Below are 22,925 nucleotides of genomic sequence, written 5' to 3'. Positions count from 1 at the left end.
AGACGGTCTATCACCACCCGCTCCGCCCCCTGTCCAGCCGATGGAGCCCCCTCCAGCAGCCAGTGCTGCGCGAGTCGTGTGAGTTCCGCGGCCTGGGCACGGGCCGGCAGACGATTCATTTAATTTCATCATCATTGCCCATGCTTCATCGAACATTTGTAAGAAGGCTTCTACGTCATCGTGAGGGGTCAGCTTGGGTAGCAGTTTCGCGGCTTGCACTCGGGGGTCCGGCAGCGGAACGTGTTGAGCTGCGTGGCTTATGTAGCCGCCGCCTGATGAGGTGCAGCTGTGACCGATCAGCCTGTGATGATGATGGCCAGGTGCTCCTCGCTTGTTTCCAGGACGACGCTGATGAAGCCTTGGGACGCTCGTCACAACATATATATATATATATATATACATAATATATATATACATATACATATTTACCAAAATACCAAAGTCTGCATTCTGCAATTAAAAGCATAAAAGATGATGTCATTCTCTTCCATTTCTCATTTGTCTTTATTTTTGTATTTCATGAGCAATTTTAAGTGAAACAATCTGATTCTTTAAAGTTAAGAGGCCATCAGTGAGAATCTCCTAGACTTAAAAAAAACAAAATTCACCAAAAGACATCTTCTTAATATCTAAATTGTTCTACTAGACAGCACTGATATTATATGGAGAGCAAATTGAGAGTTTGTCTGAAGTCTCCTAGTTCTCAGATGTTTCTCCTCAGAAAAAGACTGAAATAAATAATTTCAAAAATGTATTTTAGTTAGTATCACGTTTCTTAATTATCTATTGCATGCACTAGGACATATAAATATTCAATGACATTTTCTTGCATTCAAATAAAAATACATATTAGAAATGATTGCTTTGGAAATGAAAATAAAAAATGCTGAATAATAATAATCTTGTTATTAGAATACTTATTATTATTGTTAAAATGATTATAAAATTATACATGATCATTTATATACATACATATATCAACAACAATATAAATGATCATGTATATAAATGATCATGTATAATCATTTATATACATACATATATCAACAACAATATTTAACTTTGACTTAAATGTGAAATAAATACTAAAAAGAAAGGTATAGGTGTTTAAGAATGGATAATACAAAAAACAAATTAAAACATTACATAACTCTGATATTCTCTAGTGCATCTGCATTCAATGCATTCATTTCAATATCATTCATATCTATACCACTGTCACACAATGTTGCTTGAAAACAAACACATTTAAGCAATTCCCTATAATGAACAGATCATTTATTTGACTTCAGGTGTTTAAAAATGAAGCTTATTCATAAAGAAATGTGAATCATATTTCATATCTCATATCACAGTGCTTCAAACTAAAAATATCCATCCTGGAGTACAAAAAAAAAAAAATAAATGACCTAGATCATTTTATTGGTTTATTAAAAACAATCCATGCATTATTAACAATGTTTTTTTTCAACTTAAATCAAGTGCTTGGAAAATGAAGAAAATTAGTTTGTTATCCAGAGGCAACATGGTGCAATAGAGGGTTAAAATAATTTAATAAAAATGATTTAATGAATGCGGTGCGCTATCGCCCTTTCTGTGTAAAAATCAGTCAAATCATGTAATGTCAATGTCGTACAGTCTTGCTCGAGACAAAAAAAAAATGAGTTGAAAGCGTACCGAGCCGCGGAAGAGACACTGTTTCTCAAGAGACGGAGTGAAACACGGACAAATGCACTTCATTCATTCGTTCATAACCACTCATACCCCACTACAACCCACAGGCCGGGACCACGATTGTTATTTGAAAAGGTTAACTTTAACAGATGAAACCAGATCGGCCGCCCCTTACACGCTCACTCAAAGCTTGGGCGATCTGACAGGATTCCCTCCGGTTGAGTGACTCACATCTAACGTGTATAGTAAAGACAAACTCACCGTGTCTATCTAGTCATGAAGATGTATATGCATTTCAATTTCAGCAGGCAACTATTTTTACAGCTACACTATTGTTCCAGCCACAATTAATCACAACAATGTATATACAATTACAAGTGATTAAACATATAATTCGTCAGTTTGTTGTTTTACTCACATGCACACAGACATTATTTCATACACGACATAGTCATGAGATGCCTAAGAAATATTTAGACACACCCATAACAACAAAAGACAATACTTTATTGAACCTTTTCTGATAAGAAGTGTGCGCTGCAAATGCGAGCATTTTTGACTATCATTTCGCTCAGTTCACAGCTGTCTAGTTTAACCACAGCTGTCATCGTTTTTTTTTTTTGTCTGGCAGTGGCAGCAGGTATGCGATACAATTTCTAATTTGAGGCTGTATTACGTCGATTCTGGCACCCAACATCACAACAAGATGATATTTTAAGCTCCTTATGTAGCCGCATCTGCGCTGGTTTGAACTGGCCGCCTCCAGTTTTTCCTTTGTTTTGCCTCTAGCTAGCACTGTGACGTAATTGTGACGTCGGCCCTAAAAGGGTCTATTGTCTTTTGTCGCATGATCGCATAACTCGCATCCAATGTAACGTCAGATGCGGCGTTACAGTAGGTTAAATCATAACATGGAAATTTGATTGTGTGAATCGTGTCATCGCAACATAACTAATACTTACAATGTGTGTGTTTGGGAAAAAAAGGACATAATAGTTTTCTGCTTTTTCTGGGGTGCATTTTACCCCAGACCGCCAAAGAGCAAAGAAGTAGGGGTGGGCAGATCGATCCTAATATCGATGGTATCGATACCAATGTTGGTATTGGTATCGGATTGATACTTCCCTGATAATATCAATACTTTACGTTAAGTTTCTCTCCTATACACTTAATGCATTGCTTAATACATTTAACAAAGTGTAGACATGTCTGTCTTTTCACATCTCGTATTGCTGCTCCTCCCCTGCTATGCTGTGTTTTGTTGTCATGCCATCACATGACTCAGCAGCTCCAAGCGGCAAGCGGATACTTTAGTCTACTGTGAGAGATGGAATGGTAGAACTCCGAGCTACAAAAGAAATGAAAAGGGGAGGAAGGAAATCCTTCACATAGTGCATATTGTATATAACTGTACACCGAATTTGTCCTTTTTATGCAGTATCACTGTAAGGTGTATACTGAGTTTGGCCTTTCAATATTAGGCTACTTTCTTAATGCATTAAGCCACTTTAAATGTTTTCATTATAACGGTTTTCTATGTACAATGCTATAATCTAGCTGTAGATGCATTTGAGACTCACTTGGGGTGAATGGAGGATAGTTGAGTTTGTTATCAGTGCAGCCGTTGATGCCTCCCTTCACAAAATTGGCCACCTCATTCATGTCTTTAGAAATAAAACAGCAATTAGTTCAGCGCTCCCTAACTCAGGCAGCTAATTGTCTCGAGATTAAAGCAAAACCCTTTAGGGAGGCTTTAAAGTCAACATGAAATGGCATTCACAACCATTTTACTTTCATAAAATGATGCACTTCTGAATCAGAATATTCTGCGAGACAAATCGTAGGGCTGGACTTGATTTTATCAATCAGGAATTGATTGGATGGTGTAAAATTAGTTTCTTCTTTGATGGTAGTGCTTGATTGTAATATCTGAAACATACATATTCTGTAAAGCTGCTTTGAAACAATATGTACTGTGAAAGCGCTATACAAATGAACTTGAATATAATCAAATTTAATAGGAGATCGATGAATTACTACCGTAAGCAAGGTCGATTTTCATTTCAGGTTGACTTAAAAGCTTTTGTGGTTTATATTGTATTCTAGATCAGATGTTTATAGAGCTTTGCTGTGTTCGAATATCAATATTGATGCAGTGAGATAAATAGTATTGATTTGGAGACTAGGAAGTTGGAGATTTTTCACAACCTTTCGTGACCTTTCCACCAAGACGTAAAATGATCAGGTTCAATATTTGCTCAAGGGCAATGATCTCTGCGGGTTACTTACAATCCAGAGAGCATCATGCTTGACTTCCTTGTGGAATCGGGAAATTTCATCAACCCACCAATCAATGCACGCCTGGTTAGTGTAGTCAGGAAACACGGCTTCCCCTGGTCAGACCTGCAACATGAGACGGGAGAACAACGCTTAATTGTCATGAAAACACATGAACACAAAATTAAATAAATAAATAAGAGATTCACTCACTAACATCACAATTGGTCATCGATGACAGTTAGAGCTGCAAAAAAAACCCAGCCTGTCTACATGTTTCCTTTTATTTATGTCTTTAAGTTTTTAAACCACTGGCATTTCTATTCCCTCCTGAGTTATTTTCTGTTTCTGATCTCACATGGCTCTGAGCTGCGTGAAAGCGTGATATTAAACTCTAATGCAAAATCAATGCAAACAATGACCTGAAATAAAACCATAAAAAAGCAATTAACATCTGCCTGTGCCTAATCGGCTAAATAATCACAAATGATATTATCGCCATGTGATATGTGCCTTATTGCCCTGAGGGGTGAGTGATATATGATCTAACTCAAGGTTACAGGTTCGCTCTCATGGCAAATCACATGGCAACTCCAGATGTTCTTCATTCAATCATTCACTTATGTCTCTTATCTTATTCTGCTTCATTCTAGTTTGTATACGTTACAATGCTAATTCCTACACTAAGTCAGTACAATATAACTGTCTCCCCAAACAGCACTGGCCAATTAATAACATTTAATTGGTAAAAAAGTGAGTGGGAATTGTAAGAAATGTAATGATTCTGGCTCATTAAGTAGCACCAATTCTAAATAACTAGTTGTACTTATGTCTCTTCTGCTGACAAAGGCTGCATTTATTTGATCAAACATACAGTAAAAACTGTAATATTGTGAAATAATATTACAATTTAAAATAACTTTTCTATTAAAATATTTTTTATTACTGTGATGCAAAGCTTACTTCTTAGCAACACTATTCCTGTCTTCAGTGTTACATGATCCTGAACAGAAATCACTGTAAAAAAAGATTTTACTTTAAGTTTTCAGATTGTTTTCATTTGAACTCATCAAAAATAAATTAGTCATTTGTTCCAGATCAAACCCTCTTCACGCTGTGTATTTCAACCAGCAAGGACAATGCAATGCAATACAGTATGCAGTGTCTACGTCAGTGTAAAAATTCAGATGTCCAACAAAAATGACTAAAAACCAAACGCATGTAAATCAGTTTTTAGTTTAGTTCAATTTAGTTCAGTATTTTCTTTTAAGACAAATAACCAGTTCTCAATCCTAAACCCTAGTAACAATTAACCAATGTAATGCCAAGATCCGGAGTATCTTCGGAGGATCTCACCTCTCCCAGTAAAGGGTGTTTCTCCGTCTGGTTCAGTGACCCAAGCCTTAGCTGCATGTCCCCTCTCAAGTGCTTCATAGGGTCTGTTTATCCTTTGACCTGTGGATACGGCAGGATCCTACCAAAAAGAAAAAGTTTTGAGATGTATTTGACAAAATCAAATTCAGCAAGGGGTGGAAATGTATGAATCATAACTCGTCCAAAACCCAGAACTAACTTGGCAACCATGGATCTCAGCATAAATGAAACTGCAATATCAATGGGTTACCAGTATGACGATGTATTTCTGCCCTTTATCATGCATGTAGTCAGCAAACTGAGGCAGTTCTGCAAATTTCTCCATAAGTGAAGATATCTGTGTTCTCCATGTAGTCAATATCAGTGTACTGGACATCCTGGAACACAAAATAATTCTGATTCAGCTTTCAGTCCTGGTAAAATCAACATGAAATCCAAGTTTCCTCTCATGGAATATCCTGTCTCACTTTAAAGTCTAATTATGGAAATTACACTCTTAAAAATAAAGGTTCTTTATTGGCATGGATGGTTCCATGAAGAACCTTTAATATTCCATTGCACAAAAGTGTAAAAGTTTCTTAAAATGTTATTTAGGCTAAGAAGGTAAGGTCTTTGAGGAACAAAAAAATAGCTCTTCTATGGCATTGCTATGAAAACCAACTTTTGGAATCTTTATTTTTAAGAGCGTAAACAGGTTGTTAACGTTCATGTTTCATTGTAGCATTTCAGCCTCGTCCTTTAGAATCGGCACCTTCAGTCTTTACGATGGCTAATGCCTCTTTTGCATGCTGACATTGTAGATTCACTCTTGTCTGTTTTGATTTTTCTGGAAGGCTTGACTTTCATCAACCATCAGCAGATGGTGAGATTCTCCTGCCAGTAATTTTCTAATGCTAATCAGGCGGAGATGCAATATCCTGACATGCTAATGCCCTCTTTGTTCGAATTACATCAAACATTGAGCTTCAGTCCATCTTTCGGCAATTAGAGTCTCAACATAAGGTGCTAAACGCTTCTAACTGCACGTATAGGTGAAATGCACATATGTGGAGTCATTATTCACGAATCGGTAGGCTTTGTTCCGTGCTCTCGATTGTGGCTTTGAAGTACTGGGTGGAATCAAGTTTTGTAGAACAAAGCGAGGACCCTCCTTCTGTCCCTGGCACTTACATACGGAAGGCCGGCCTGTCGATTTCTCTCCATGACTTTCTTCACCTCCTCCAGGCTGCCGTAGTCCCAGCGAGAGAGCTGGAAGCCCAGAGACCAGTAAGGAGGGATGAAAGGCCTGCCAATCAGCTGGAGACACATAAAGCAGTGTTAAACATGATGAACATCACAGGACTCCCTCAGGCAAGTCTGAAAGCCTCATCTGGGCCTATATGATTTTACTTCAACCTTCGGCAAGAGCTAATGCCAATTAGCATTGATGAAGTTTTGGTAAGAAGTTCATGGCGTGATCCTCATCACCCTGTCAGGGCTGATTTTTCAATAATGACCGGCTGTCTGCTTATTAAGGCTACTTACTAATAAATAAATAAATGCATAAATGGAACTGTTGTTTTAGTATCATTGAGTCATTATTTCTGCTTTTATTAATATTTTGAATAAGTTTTTATTATTATGTTTTCTATTTTTATTTTAATTTAAATGAAAGTTTTAGTTATTTTGTTGGGGGTTTTGTCACATATTTGTTTTTGTTGTATACAGTGGGTACGGAAAGTATTCAGACCCCCTTAAATTTTTCACTCTTTGTTATATTGCAGCCATTTGCTAAAATCATTTAAGTTAATTTTTTTTCCTCATTAATGTACACACAGCACCCCATATTGACAGAAAAACACAGAATTGTTGACATTTTTGCAGATTTATTAAAAAAGAAAAACTGAAATATCACATGGTCCTAAGTATTCAGACCCTTTGCTGTGACACTCATATATTTAACTCAGGTGCTGTCCATTTCTTCTGATCATCCTTGAGATGGTTCTACACCTTCATTTGAGTCCAGCTGTGTTTGATTATGCTGATTGTACTTGATTAGGAAAGCCACACACCTTTCCGTACCCACTGTATATTTTTTAAGTTTTTTTTCTACATAGTTGGGTCTATATATTTGTTATTAATTTTAATTGTAGTTTTAGTTATTTCACTTCTAGAAAGAAAATGAGAAATTATGTATTGGCAACTAGCTGAAATAATTTAAAAAAACTTTTTTTTTTATACTGTTTTATACTTTTTTATACTATTTCGGTTCACATTTAAATACCTTTTTTATGGTTTTAGTTTTAAGCGTCGTTTTTGTTAACAATAATAACCTGAAATTGACAGCAAATATTGATGTGATTTGAACATTTTCTTTTAAATGAAATAGGATTTTGAATAGGACAATAGTCACTTGTGCAGTTTGGTGAGAGTTGTGTAATAAATTATCATATAATATTTTATGATTTGAATTCATAATAGTTATAACTTATAATTTAAAATATTTGTAATTCATAAATTAATTTGTAATTAAAATATGTAGTGGTTATTTTACTAAAACATTTGAATACAGAATGTCGCAAATGACCACAATCAAGCATTTCAGACTTTTTAAAAAAAAATTCAGATTTTTTTTTTTTTTTTTGTCAATATACAAAAATATTTGACTGCAGAATACTATGACTGACCAATAAGAATATTTATGTATAGATAACATCTGTGAGAGAATAAACATCTGAAAAATTCATATTCAAGCTATCAATTTGATATATGTATTTTTTACTACTTTATTAGATTTTTGCTTTAAATCTGTTTGGAAAGTGGAGAAATTAAGAATGAAATGGAAAGATCCTATTCGTTTTTTTCCCACATCCAATTTTGTCCTAGCATGAGTACTGTCCATCATACTGGATCTCTATCATGAAAAAAAAAACATTTCCAAAGTGTTTACAACTTCTCCTACATGGTGTTTCTAGTCCATCACTGTTTCCTCTGTTTCTCCAACCAGGATGTAGAAATCCAGAACCCCACCGATAGTCCGGAAGGTTATGGCCAGAGCAGGCTGTACTGTCACCTCTGCACACAGCCATGAACAGACAGACATAAACAACTTAAATTGCTCTAATTTGCTAACCTTTAACAAAAGCAGCCATTCCAAACCTACAAACACATCAAAACACACTATACACTCTGTGCACAGACATCACAAATCATTTTATTAAAGATTATTATGACTTCAGCCCACGGCAAAGCTCATGTTTGTGACCAGCAATGCAAAAAAAAGCTATCACAATAAAACTACTCAAGAGAGGGTCTGTTTACCCATAGCATTGCTGTTCATGAGGAAAACACCAAAGGATTGGCCGCTCGCATCTTCCAGACATACATATGAAATAGGGGTAATGGCCATACAGGTTGTGTGTGCCCTGCGGTAAGAAAAGACATTAAGGTTTGTAATTTCTACCTTTTAATTAGTTTATCTGGACATTTATGTTTCATGATCTTGATATACAAATTCCAAGATAATACTACACAGAAAGTGACCTCACAGACAGTAAAAAAAAAAGAAAAAAAAGAGAGATACATGTGATATGTTTATAATAGAATATGGCAAAGTCAACCAGATTACATTGGGTTATAAAAAACTAAAGTAATTTATACAAGTCAGATCAGTTAGAAATAGCTGTTAAAGGAAAAGTTCACTAAAAATGATATTTCTGTCATCAATTATGTATTCAAATTTATTCTCTGGAACACACAAACATGCATTGAATACCATAAAATAAAATAAAATAAACATTTTTTGAAATAAATACATTAAATTAAATTAAATTAAATTAAAAATGTAATCTATAATTAGTGCTGTTGAGCTCTAAAACGTATGTAAAAAGAACACACAAACATGCATTGAATACCATAAAATAAAATAAAATAAACAAACACACAAATAAATACATTAAATTAAATTAAAAATGTAATCTATAATTAGTGCTGTTGAGCTCTAAAACGACAAAAAACTATATATATATATATATATATATATATATACATAAGTATTATAAAAAGTTCCATACTATGTGACTCATGCAGTATTTCAAGTCGTCTGACATAATTCAATAATTGTAAGTAGTTATTCACTGTAAATATTTATATCGACCCTAGACCTCCTCAGAAAAGTAGTAATGTTGTTCTAAATTATTCGTTCGTGAATCAAACTGATCCAGTGCTTGACTCAATGATCCATTAGCATCAGTTCTCAGAGAATAATGATTTTAATGTCAGTCAAATGTCTTTTCAAGATTTGGAATTTGGTGCATGAGTTTTAGGAACATTTATGATGCTTTTGCATCCTTTTTGAAGCTTGACATCCTCAGTTCTACAGAGTGGCCAGGATATTCTTCAAAAACTTGCCAAAAAACTTTTATTTTTACTGAAGAGTCAAAATCTAAATGTTATGACTCACTCCATTGGGAAAAATCATCTCTTGTGAAGATAGGCCAAGTCCTCCAGTTGGTGTCATGGCAGAAGATCTGATGGACATGCTCTCCAAGGCCATAGATATTGTGAGAGGGGAGTTTAGCTGAGAACTGAAGATACTGATCAGCAAAAACCAGCAGCCCAACGGTTGTGTCAAACCTGACAGAGCTCTGAGGAAGAGAGGGTGTAAAGAATAAGTTTTCGCACAGTTCAGTTTGTGGGTGAATGTCATGAAACCTGTCAAGAACATGTTCACTGACCAAAAGATTCAGCCTTCAACAATGTCTTCAAATACAGAGGGGTCCAAAATCATTAAAAATGTACACCCAAACCACATGAAAACACCAGAATACATGACACACACTGATAGATGGGTCATCTAAAGATCATCTTCTGTAACCACGAAAACAACTTCCTATTCTCGAAACCTAAACTTATAGCTGTGAATCATTATGTTACATGTGCATCTTCTTATCTAAAATTCTACTAGGAATTTAAAAAAATAACATCACTACAGATAAGATTAATGAGCATATTACACACATCCACTCCTGGTTGTGTCAAACCTGACAGAGCTCTGAGGAAGAGAGGGTGTAAAGAATAAGTTTTCGCACAGTTCAGTTTGTGGGTGAATGTCATGAAACCTGTCAAGAACATGTTCACTGACCAAAAGATTCAGCCTTCAACAATGTCTTCAAATACAGAGGGGTCCAAAATCATTAAAAATGTACACCCAAACCACATGAAAACACCAGAATACATGACACACACTGATAGATGGGTCATCTAAAGATCATCTTCTGTAACCACGAAAACAACTTCCTATTCTCGAAACCTAAACTTATAGCTGTGAATCATTGTTACATGTGCATCTTCTTATCTAAAATTATACTAGGAATTTAAAAAAATAACATCACAACAGATAAGATTAATGAGCATATTACACACATCCACTCCCTCTGATATATCAGTCCATGCTGAAACCTCTTTATGAATCATGTATTCCTATGATTAAAACCATCATTATTAGGCTTTTAAGTCAGGCTTTTTAAGCGTTTGAGAGAGGCGGGGCATGGAGGACCTACAATAATGTACAGTATTTGAAAAATAATGTGTTTTTTGAACATTAAAGCATGTCAACATATTCTGTTACACCAAATACACAAAATAATGATCTTTAAAAAGCATAATATGACCCCTTTAAAAAGGTCACTGAAATAAATTGCTTTGGTGACATATGCAACATGCATGAAGCAGGCCTGATAGTCAAATTAAAAATGATCAAATTAAACTCAAATTCAGAATCAGGACTTACTCATAACCTTCCTGCCATTTTTCAACAGTACACAAAAACACACAGATGACGGCAGACAATAACAAAAGGAAACAAAGCAATTTCCATCAACAGCGCGTAGACAGCAAGACGAAGACCGGCTGCTTTACAAAAGGCTTGTTTGCATTGCTTCAGGCTTCTTTCAGACCTCGCCGGATTCCCTTATTGTATTCATGCCTCTAATTTCTGTCTTTTTGGTGTTGTGATTGCTCTTCATTTAGTCAAAGAAACACTCGTGCTGCATTGTTAGCAATGCACCAAGCTCACAAAGAGTCAACATATGATCTGTGCGTGAAAAGGAAGAGAAAAGACGAGAAGTTCCCCACTCACAGGAGTTTTTCAGGAGATGTTGTTCTCCAAACTTTCAGCCCAAAGGATTTCTGGATCAGCTCCAATCTATATTTTAGGGGTGCGCTGGGAGTGTCGGAAAGCGACTGCACATGCTCGTGATGAACCTCGAACCTGGCTTGATTTGCATCAGTGATCTGGTAGACAAAGAGAACATCACACAGAATTATAGATGGGTTTGCATGATGCTTCGGCTATTTGTGTCAGTTTGTAAACAAATCTTAAATCGAAGACGGTTTTCTGTCTGCATTTCAGCAGAGAAGGTCAACTCTTTAATATCAGCTCCAAATAGAGATGGAGCATCCATTCTTGTCAGCTTGGCCTCGATATCTGCAGCAAAGCAAACATTTTCCATGAGGTCTTTGTGAAATGCTTGCTCCACTTGCTACATGGTCAATTGCAAACTTTTCAAAGTTCAATGGAAAGCAGATTTGATGTCTCTCATTTAATGTCTATGGGATTTAGTAAGTCTGATTGCTTAGAAAGGTAAGAGCAAACTTCTCCTTGACAATCCAAATTATTATATCATTTATGTTCATCGCACAAACATTTACAAGTTGCATAAAGAGTTTATTGCAGTCCCCAACCCTTATTAAAAGCAGCTAACAAGAAGCCTTGAAATATTTCCTTGAAAACAGTTTATCATTTTTTCGTCATTACAAAACAAAGGTCAGTAGAGTTTGTTTCATACAATTTTGCCATATAATAGCATCATGAAAACAAACCGTTCCCCTGATATAACCTCGCTCTAGGGTACAATGGTGATATCTCGTGGCGAAACACCACTCCCAACTTTAAAATAATCTCTGAATAACTGGCTCATGACAAAAGAGGTAATACAAAGACTTATCTAAAAGCCAATGATATGTATCATAATGTTTTATTACGGCATCTTCAGCTTGCTTTCGCTGACCACACTGTAGCCGTGTTTTTGGAGAAGCACCACCAGGGGACGTTAGTCTCACTCAAGGGGCTCCAACAGCAACCTCTTTCCAAACATTTTTTGCTGTAAGGACACATATGAAGATTTAGCAAAGCATGCTGGGAGTTTGTATGGAATGTGGGCCATATCCACTGCAGTTTACCTGGGAAGCGCTGTCATCTGAGAAAAAGTCCACTCTCTCTCCCTCTGGAATGCTGGGGCATTCTGGGATGATGTCTGGATCTGATCCGGAATCTGTAGTTGGGGACAAATTGACAAATATAGCAAATTACCATTTTGATATACTTTAGTATATTTGCATTTAAGCAATTCCAAACCAATACAATAAAGTCTGTGGTCAATGAGATTTTTAAATGTTTAAACCTCTACCGCATGGTGTGGCCATATGGCAACATGGTATGTGTGTTCATTTCCTTGCCACTGTCTCTTTAAGAGAACATTCTCGTTTTTTTTTGTTGGAAAGAGAAGACTTTAGTTTAGCCAATGATGTGCTTTGGGTAAGTCACACGACATGCAGTTTTTTTCTGTGGCGAGATTTCTGACATACTGCGTCTTTTGTTGGTAGTTGCTGAAAGCAAACTAAAACGTCAGTAACAAACAAGGACCAGTCAGTGTCACTTCCACAAAAAAATCAGAAACATCACTGTTATGATGTTATGATGACATATTCACCTCTCAAAAAAGTTTTTATGAAATTAGTTTTTGGTAAATCATTCAAATGTATGTGTTGCCAAGCGGCAACACTGTGCAATAGTGGAATGACATTATTACAATAGTTTAGCTAGCTAGCAAGGTCAGCTGCAATCTGTTAAGCTGTAACAATAACAACATTAATACTAGTGATATAATGTTGATTAGTCGTATGTTAATGGCATTTGTATTATGGATATAATCAAATTGAAATGGCAATTTTACGTTTGATTAAATATGAATACAGGTAACATTACATCAGCGAGCACGGCCATATTCTATGGCAAGGTAATTAAGAAAAGGGCAGAACTGGTTCTTCCTGCAGATGAAAAAAACAGCTTTTTAAAGTTTAATTCATAAAAAAGGTGATATTTCAAGGATTATGGAGGGATGGAGGGATGGGGGGGGGGGCTCATGTTCATAGTCTTCCTCTCATAAGATTATGTAATGCTGAATTTTCATGAACTGCAATGTTTTTGGTTTTATGTCAATGTTTTATGATACATGATATACAGTATTATATTTGTTTTAACTGTAATTTGCAATTTAAATAATATTCATGAAAAATGTAATGAAATTAAAAATATATAAATCCTTATTCAGCAAAAAATAATGGAATAAATAAAAGCACAAGTTGTTGGAAAGTATGTATAAGGTGTCAATTATACTGAAAGTATTGTGTTAAAGCTTATAATAGCACCAATTGAATCAACACAAACAACATTGCTGAGGACAAATATGAACTGTAAGTAAACTTACACTTATTCTAAGTTAGATCTACTATTGTATGCTGTTGCCGTATGGCAACATATCATAAAGTACCTTAAAATAATATTTTTTTCCAATTATTTTTTTACAGCACTTCAACTTAAGTCATTCTTAGAAAAGTCAAATATTTTTTTCTATAAGTTTCTGCGTGCGGTAGAGTTCAAGGCCAGAATTCTTCAAACGTACATATTACATAATCAGACAGACGTTATTCTGTAATCACTGACCAAAATCGTATATCAAACACAACCACATTTCTCCTAAAAACATGCTACATTTGATGTTTTCCAGAAATCTGTTTGTTCATTTTGTAACCTGATCTCCATCAGTACCCTGGCACCCCTAAAACAAGGTCATCTGAGAGCGTACAGACTCGCCTCACCCAAACCAGCTGTCCCAGGCTCAATTTACTCCCTTTAAATAAAAACTACTTGACCAACATCAGGGCGGTAAATTGAAATTGAGAGTGACAGCTGTCATAATAAGGCAGTCTGTGCGAGCCGTTCACCAGTGCCTCTGCACTCTGGCTCTGCTTTTGGTTTTCTCACTGCTGGGTGTCCTTGATAACAATCAGGATGGACATATTCTTTATACTTTAGTGCAACATCAAAGACTCACATTTCTCGCTGTCCTTGATGAGCCGGCTGCTGTTTTTGTCATTAATAAACTGCTCCTTAAGAGCTGCAGTCCCACACGAGACAGTATGTTTGCCCTCGGTCCACACTTTTATGTATAAAATAAGTAAATATATATATATATATATATATATAATTTTTTTATTTATAATTTTTTTTTTTTTCATGTAAAATGTAAAAATGTTGCTTTGGATCTATTTAATGCATCCTTGCTAAATTAAATGTGTGTGTGTGTGTGTGTTGCCCAGTATGTGTTTTGCATGTTTTATATGTTTCTTCTCCATTTGCATTCAAAAAGAAAAACTTCATGCTGCATTCATCTATTCTCAGTTTGTTTTCAGCCAGATAATACCATCCTCTACACTTTATATTGTCTTCCATCTTTTCTTTGAATCCAACTCAGTCTTTTTCAACAAAACACTGGCTTTTAAAGTATTTAAAAAATGATCGTTCGCTTGAATAGGCTCGCATGACAAGACAGAAAAGCCACATAATTGTTCTTATGGATCAAACAGTCTCAATTTAATTTCAGTCCTTCAAAGTTAAACTGATTGTTTTTCATTTTCACAGCAGCTTGTGGTGTGAAACAATCCTATCAATATAAAATGTTTGCAAAGCATTCTCATCTTGCTAAACAACTGAACATTTGTATGTGCAGCATATGGCCTATGAAGAGTCATAAACATGTCAATATAACAAAAATCATCTTTATACAGCAACGAAGATGACTGAATTTAAGTTATAAGACTTATACAAGGACATCTTATAAATAAAATCAATTATATTAATTATATTGATTATATACAATAAATAAAAAATATTAATAAATAAATTATATTATAAGATATTACATGTATATACTGTATATTGTATAGTGGACAAATTATTAATGCAAATAAAAAATATATATTAAAAGATAAAATAAACTGCAAAAATGAAAAAAAATAATAATAATAATTAACATAAAATACATGTATTTATTATTTTAAAAATGTAATTGTTCTACCTTCACTCTTGTTATTTCCTTCCTTTTTCAGTCCTGTGTGCGAGCTGAAGTCAGAGCACACTGAAGAGGAGCAGAGCTGTTAATTTCTATGTAATGTATATTCCTTAATTTAAAGGGAAACACTTTTTTTCTGACCCCATTTTTCTTGTTTCAAGCATAAAGTCACTTAATTTAGATTTTTTATTTTTTCAATAAACGAGTAATATTGTCATTTTGCTTGTCAAGTAAATGTATCTTGATTTGTGAATGTTTAGAAACGTGTACTTGAACATAAGACAAAAATACTGAGAAAGAGAATAATAATTGTGCAGTGTTGATGGATTGCCGATGGACTCTTAGCTGTTTCTTAGATGTTTCATTGAGAGCATGACCAGAGTTCAATCCAGTCGCTATATTCACATCTTCTTTACTCTGAAAGCTTACCATTTGGGGTTATCAGTTCTACGCGTGACGGGACTCGGCCGAACCCGACCCATAGAGTCTATAGTGTGTTTTAGCACTCAAAACTGAAGCGATCTCTCAGATATAACGGCTTACTGAAAACTACTCTGCGGTGATGCCACTAGAGTCAGAGCTAGTGCTGAGGCATCATGCTTTCTCCAGCGAGCTAGCATAGCGATTTCTCCAGATGCGCCTGTACGCCAGCAGTCAAGCTCTGATGGCCAGATCAGGTTAAGAGCAACGCGAGCAGCTATCACAGCGGAGAGGAATCAATACCTCACCATTGAATTGCCAGTTCTACTTTCAGGTACCAGAATTGGATTGGAGCTGCAGGTTCGACGTGTGAGAATAGATTTGGAGCCGGCTGTGGGAAAATGGATGCAGAACAAAAGTGAAACGGAGAGCTGTGCCGAAATTCACAAATCCAGCCAAAGTGCGCTGAGAGCAGATACTGCCATGGAGAATAATGGGAGACCAGGAGACAGCATCCCTGAGAAGAAGAAATGTGATTGACATACAACTGATTACATATCATGCTAACAACAAGACACACTGTCATTTAATAACATTATATTGCAAAGAAAAAAAAATGCACATAACAAATCTGCATATAAATGCACAATAATATTAATAGACAATAATACATAGACTCAGTTATTTAATTAGATATATAAAACTGCAGTGGTGGGCTGTCAGGGCCAGCAAAGCCTTCTCTGCTGGCCTAAACACTATCAGAATCACTGATTTAGTTTTAATATATTTTTCCATGAATGTGTATTAAATTATTTCCAATAGTCTATTCTCTTCAGTTCATAGCTTTTCTCTTGGTTGCACTGCTTCCAGCAGTGTATGTTTATATTAGAGCTTTTATCCAATCATATTTCAGCAATCGTGTTGCCAGGGTCAAAGAAATCTGCCTTAAGGCCTTCAGAATCCTCAGTGCAGGCGTCTGTTAGCTTAAATCAATGGCAATGAAACCGTTGCTTTAATAAATCAGATTTCGAGTTGGCAGCATCAGGGCCATCTAGCTGGCTAACGATAACGTCAGCATTTTCTCATCCTTTGATTGGATGGTCAGCATACTAGCTAGCAAACAGCATCACTGTAAATCATTTTATTAAAACTTAGTAAAACTTTTATTACTGTACCTCAGGTTTAGATTTTCAGTGCATTTTGAAACAATATTTGCCTACTATATTTAGTAAATCTAAAAACATAAATCCAGGTTTAAGATTCCGTAAGAATATCTCAGTTTCCCGAGTGGAGCTGTATTAGCCGGTCTTTTCCTCCGGCCGCAGCGCCGCTAGCAGAGGCAGACCAGCGGGAAGATGAGAGTAACAGAGGTACGTTAAAACACATGTATACACTGTTCTTCATCGTCTTGTATGAATTATTTTAATGTTACTTGCTCACTTTCCTAGTAAAGCTGTGCTAACCAGTATTTTCCTCCCGCAATGTGCTGGCAGACCGGCAGGGAGACTCGTGAAGACGAATAAAGCAGTAAGAGAACATTAAATTGTTAGGTCAACTTTAAAACACATGTGATCACCTTATTTGTTTTATACCAATGCTATCTGTAAGGTATCAATGCGTTTGGGTGAATAAATGTCTGTAAGAATATCGGATGGACTGTATTTGTGTCATTTTGTTAGGTTAATGCTTCAGCTACAGATGATGTGTTGCGCAAGATACCTGTCTGTTATGTAGTGCCCTGTTATACTGCATTACTGTGTAATATTTATGGTTTCTATAGCCGTGGCATCATTATGATGGTATGAAGAGATGGATTAATTCATGTAGGACGCCACTGAAGGCCTAGGTGTAAAATGCACGACCCGACACTGTGAAACTGAATATGTGTATTAATACACACACACACACACACACACACACACACAACTTTCCTAGTAAAGCTGTGCTAACCAGTATTTTCCTCCCGCAGCGCGCTGGCAGACCGTCTGTAAGAATATCGGATGGACTGTATTTGTGTCATTTTGTTAGGTTAATGCTTCAGCTACAGATGATGTGTTGCGCAAGATACCTGTCTGTTATGTAGTGCCCTGTTATACTGCATTACTGTGTAATATTTATGGTTTCTATAGCCGTGGCATCATTATGATGGTATGAAGAGATGGATTAATTCATGTAGGACGCCACTGAAGGCCTAGGTGTAAAATGCACGACCCGACACTGTGAAACTGAATATGTGTATTAATACACACACACACACACACACACACACACACACACACACACACATAATAGCATTATCATCATCATCATCATCATTATTAGGTGAATTTACAATCAAATTATTGTAATTAATGATTAATAATTATATATGATTAATTCATATTTGATTATTAAAAGCCTTTATTTTAGATATTACATAATATTTGTGGTGGTAATAATAATAACAATGACAATAACAATAATAATAATAATAATACCTATAGATTCAGTCAATCAAAAAAAAAATATATATATATTTTTTAATTACTACTACTACTACTACTACTACTACTACTACTATATAAAATAAAACAACAAAATTATGATTATTATAATGATTATTATGATTATTATGATGATTATTATTTTTTTTGTTTTGCATCCAAAAAAAGAAAGAAAAAAATACATTAGAAACCAAATTATGACGATTTCCAACAGCAATCCTGTCCACATTCTTCTAAGATTTTCTGACTTGAACTTGACTGAAATGTTCATATCAGCTCCTAATCTTAATTATACGTGCATGAACACATAAAACCTTCCTCATCAGCTCATGATAGAACAATAATGCGAGTGTGTATAATAGTACAACGTGTGTAATATAATACAATAAAATCACATGCAAGCCACCTTCCAAAGTTTGATCTTGGACTCTATCCCATAATGATTCTCCAGTTCTTCACACTGATCACACTCACAGAGCGGCTGTGACGGTCCTTTCTGAGGGAAATAAATTCATCCAGTAGATCTGGATAGAAAGACAGACAGCGGTAGAAAGAGACTGCTGAGGGGTTTATTAATTATCAGGCTGGATGTCTCTCAAATGAAAGCTGCGGTGGGCAAAAGTCGTCAGCGCTGGACTCTGCACATGAGCAGATATGTATGGGCAATGAGAGCGTGTGAATCTGAGAAGTTTGGGGTCATTTTAGGGTTTTGTAAAAGAGTTCATGTATTCAGCAAGAACCGATTTCATTGATCATATGAGAAGACATTTATAATATTGAAAAAAAAAATACTATACCTTTGTAATTAATTATAATAATCCTGGAATCCTGAAAAAATTATGCAGTTAGTTGTAATAATGTTTCAAAATATTAGTGATTTTACTGTATTTAACACAGCCTTTTTTTTTCAAAAACATGAAAAGTTTTACTGAACCCAAAATTTGTTTAACATTTTGCTTTAATACAATATCCTAGACTTAATCATATAAAATAATAATAATAATAAAGTGGATGGAAACCCAATTGAAAAATGTTTTTACTTTTACTGTATATGTATCCATTTAGAAAATATACCAGCAATGGAAATGTTTTACTAGTCTAAAAAAAAAATAACAATACAGTAACCCAGCTAATAAAATATGTTCCATGAAAGCATGTTTTGCGAACATTTCCCATTATGTTATAAAAATGTCATTTCTGAATGTTCAGATTTTGTTTTCTCGGATATGCGAACATTATGAAAACATTCCATTTTATCACATTCCAAAATTATGGGAACGTTACTTTTGAATGTTTTCTGAACATTCTGAAACAAGTAGTAACATTTTAAAAAATGTAAGATGAATACCCAACTAAAATGTTTCAGAAAAAAACATCTTCCATGAACGATGAACAATGTGTAATTTGTGTGTGTGTGTGTGTGTGTGTACCTACTTAACCATATTTTGTGGACAAATTTGTACCCAAAAGTGAGCTAAACCTGACAAAATCTCCAAAGACCTCCCTTTGGGAACGTCCTCATTTGTAAAACTGGTATGAAAATAAAGTAAACAAAGTTTTTTTTTAATTGTAAAAATGCAGAAAGTCTCCTGTAAGGGGTAGGTTTAGGGGTAGGGTTGGTGTAGGGTGATAGAAAATACAGTTTGTACAGTATAAAAACCATTACGCCTATGGAATGTCCCCATTTAGATAGCTAAGTAAACATGTGTGTGTGTGTGTGCGCATGTGTGTGTGTGTGTGTGTGTGTGTGTGTGTGCGTTTTTGTGACAAATGAGGACATAAATTTGTATAATGACAAAAGTATTACATAGGTATTACAAGGAGAAGGTGACTTTTCAGGACATTACCCCATGTCCCCACTTTTCAAAACGCTTATAAATCACACAGAATGGAGTGTATTGAAAATCTGAAATAGCACAGTTTCCTGTGAGGGGTAGGTTTAGGGGTAGGGTCGATGTAGGGCAATAGAATATACAGTCTGTACAGTATAAAAACCATTACGCCTATGGGATGTCCCCACTTTTCACAAAAACATGTGTGTGTGTGTGTGTGTGTGTGTGTGTGTGTGTGTGTGTGTGTGTGTGTGAGAGAACTTTAGTAAGGATCATGTAACATACTGGAAGAATGTCTGTTTACAATTTTGAGAGAACCTTGCCAGAACGTTAGCCAAAGATCTGAGAACATTCCCTGTTAGCTGCATCTTACTGGGTTTGTTAACTCCTAAATCTGCTTCTTACACTGCAGTTTCAACCATAAAGTTTCCGGCAAAACTGGTAATGTTTTATTTACTTGTCAACACCAAATTTTACTCATATTTTGCACTTGGAAAGTGTTAATTCTGGCTCCTGTGTGTGATCACAGTATGAAAAGGGTATGGTTGTGTTAGGTGAGAGTTCTTCTCCTGTGTTTATCAGCTCCAGCTGAGAGCAGTAATACACTCTGACAGCTAATTATCTCCTGTACTAGTCTCACAATACAGAGATACAATCCAGCCCTCACACACACACACATACAAACACACAGCGCTCTCAGCACTTCAGGAAGGAAGTGATCGAAAGTCTCTTTTCTTCAAATGTTTGTCTAGAGTCATTAATCAATTATTTGGTGTTTGGATTTGCCTCAAACATTTTGTGTCGTTGATGTTCTGACATGTGAACTATTAGTTACCGCTGCACAACCATAAATCACACTGTTTTACACTGAAATTTAGGTCGAAATGCAGGTGGCACTTAGTGTATGACATTTAAGAAAAGTGACAGAGAGCAGGTGAGTCTGTTTACAGACAAAAAACCCATCACCTGACAGACTGGCAAATGTGCACTGCTTCAAGCTACCCTTACAGATGAACAAATGGCCTGTATGATTACCCAGTGTAGGATATCAGACCGAATCAGACAATCTAAGATTTGGTCAAAACCGAGTTGAGGCACGAGGAGTCACAAAAATTCCACAGAGGCCCAAGACAACAGGATGTCATAAATCAGACCCTAGCCTCTCTGAAGCAAGCCTAAACCTAAGCCCCTGTCACAGAACAGTTTTCAACATTAACACAAAAGAACACATTGACAAGTCCAAGGAGATTGTAAAATTTTGGGGCAAGTTATCAAGAATAATGGTCAAAAGAGATGACCGCATGACTATCACACGATAGTAACTACAGTCACAAGCTCCTCGTAAATTGACTTCCCCCACTTCACGACAAGAACAGACAGACTAAAATTCCTTACAGACATTTTAATCTCTGGTCTCCTTACGTCCACAGAATGCCAAAGAAACTTAATTTCCATGTGAAGATGCATCTAAATGACACTAAAAGGACTCGAGCAACTAACCATTGCTATATATCTAACCCCATATCATGTATCTAACCCACATGTTTAACCATCATGCCTTATTTATTGTGAATGTATTTTGAATAACTATTGAATAGCTTAAGGGGTCATATTCATGCTTGGTATGTGTGAGTTTGAATTTTCATGCTTGAAACGTTTCTCCCAGTCAATTCTTGGTCAAATGTATCATATAGAAATCATGTCCAAAATCATACTCTACCAGAGCGGGAAAAACGCAGGTCATGTGAATGATGAGATAACAGTTGATTTATGAATGGGAAGGAGAAACATTGCAACACCCCGAGCTACAATTGGTCGAAACACCATTTGGGTGTGTTAAACAGCCTGGTTTAAATACTCAGGACACCATCAAACTTAGCGCTTTTTGGTCTTTTGCCTTTTGCCTTTTTGCGGGTCTGACTTTTTGTGTCTAGCTTTTAGCCATGCGGCTTTTAGCTTTTCACTCCTAGTCATGCTTCTTTAGTTTTGAGCGTGGTCTGGCTTACACGCCAGCTCCTCCAAAACCATGAGAAGAAACGCCACCTGGTCTCATCAAACTTTACATCTATTTCTATTTCTTTAGTTTGTTTTATTTTCCGTTGAGAGTTTCGTGTTCTGAGTTAAGCCGAACGCCGCATCTCCGAAAGAGTGCTGTCTACCCTTCAACTGCAGACTACAGCTCCGCGTCGCCAGCCAACGCCCAATCACTGGCTTCCCAAGACTGAACCTCCAGCCAATCAGCAACCTCGGGAAACCCCTTTCAGCAACCAGACAAGAAAGGGAACCCCGCAACACAGAAAGCAAGTACCTCCAGATTCTAAAAACTGAACTGGGGCAGTTAATCTAAATTTTAACCTCATTGAGGAACTCAGTGCGAGGGTTAATTAAGTGATTGATGGTTGTTCAGATCTATACAATGGCACATATTGCTGTAAACTTGGGATTTCACATTTTCATTCTCTTAAACTAATTATTTTCCTCACTTTCTCTCTTTCTGCAACTTGTGTGTGAATGCGTGTGTTAGATTAGTTTATATGTCTTAGATTTATCCAATAAAGCCTTATTTATATGGAAAAGAGAAGTATCTTGTGTTTTGTGCTCACAAGTTAATGTCTTAAACTGCCGATCTTGTTACAGTGCTAATTAACAGTGTTTTCACTATATTTTGGATATAAATATCCATTGCAGAATTG

General features: G+C 35.9%; 1 pseudogene; it reads right to left on the bottom strand.

The window, feature by feature from the left end:
• LOC107570381 (maltase-glucoamylase, intestinal-like) overlaps positions 1 to 11,816 on the bottom strand; it is a 75,233-nt pseudogene extending 63,417 nt beyond the window's left edge.
• Positions 11,817 to 22,925: the final 11,109 nt, after the last annotated feature.

This window comes from Sinocyclocheilus grahami, unplaced genomic scaffold (assembly GCF_001515645.1).
Source record: "Sinocyclocheilus grahami isolate Dianchi unplaced genomic scaffold, SAMN03320097.WGS_v1.1 scaffold1450.1, whole genome shotgun sequence".
Classification (NCBI taxonomy): domain Eukaryota; kingdom Metazoa; phylum Chordata; class Actinopteri; order Cypriniformes; family Cyprinidae; genus Sinocyclocheilus; species Sinocyclocheilus grahami.
This window is presented reverse-complemented; position numbering and strand designations above follow the sequence as displayed.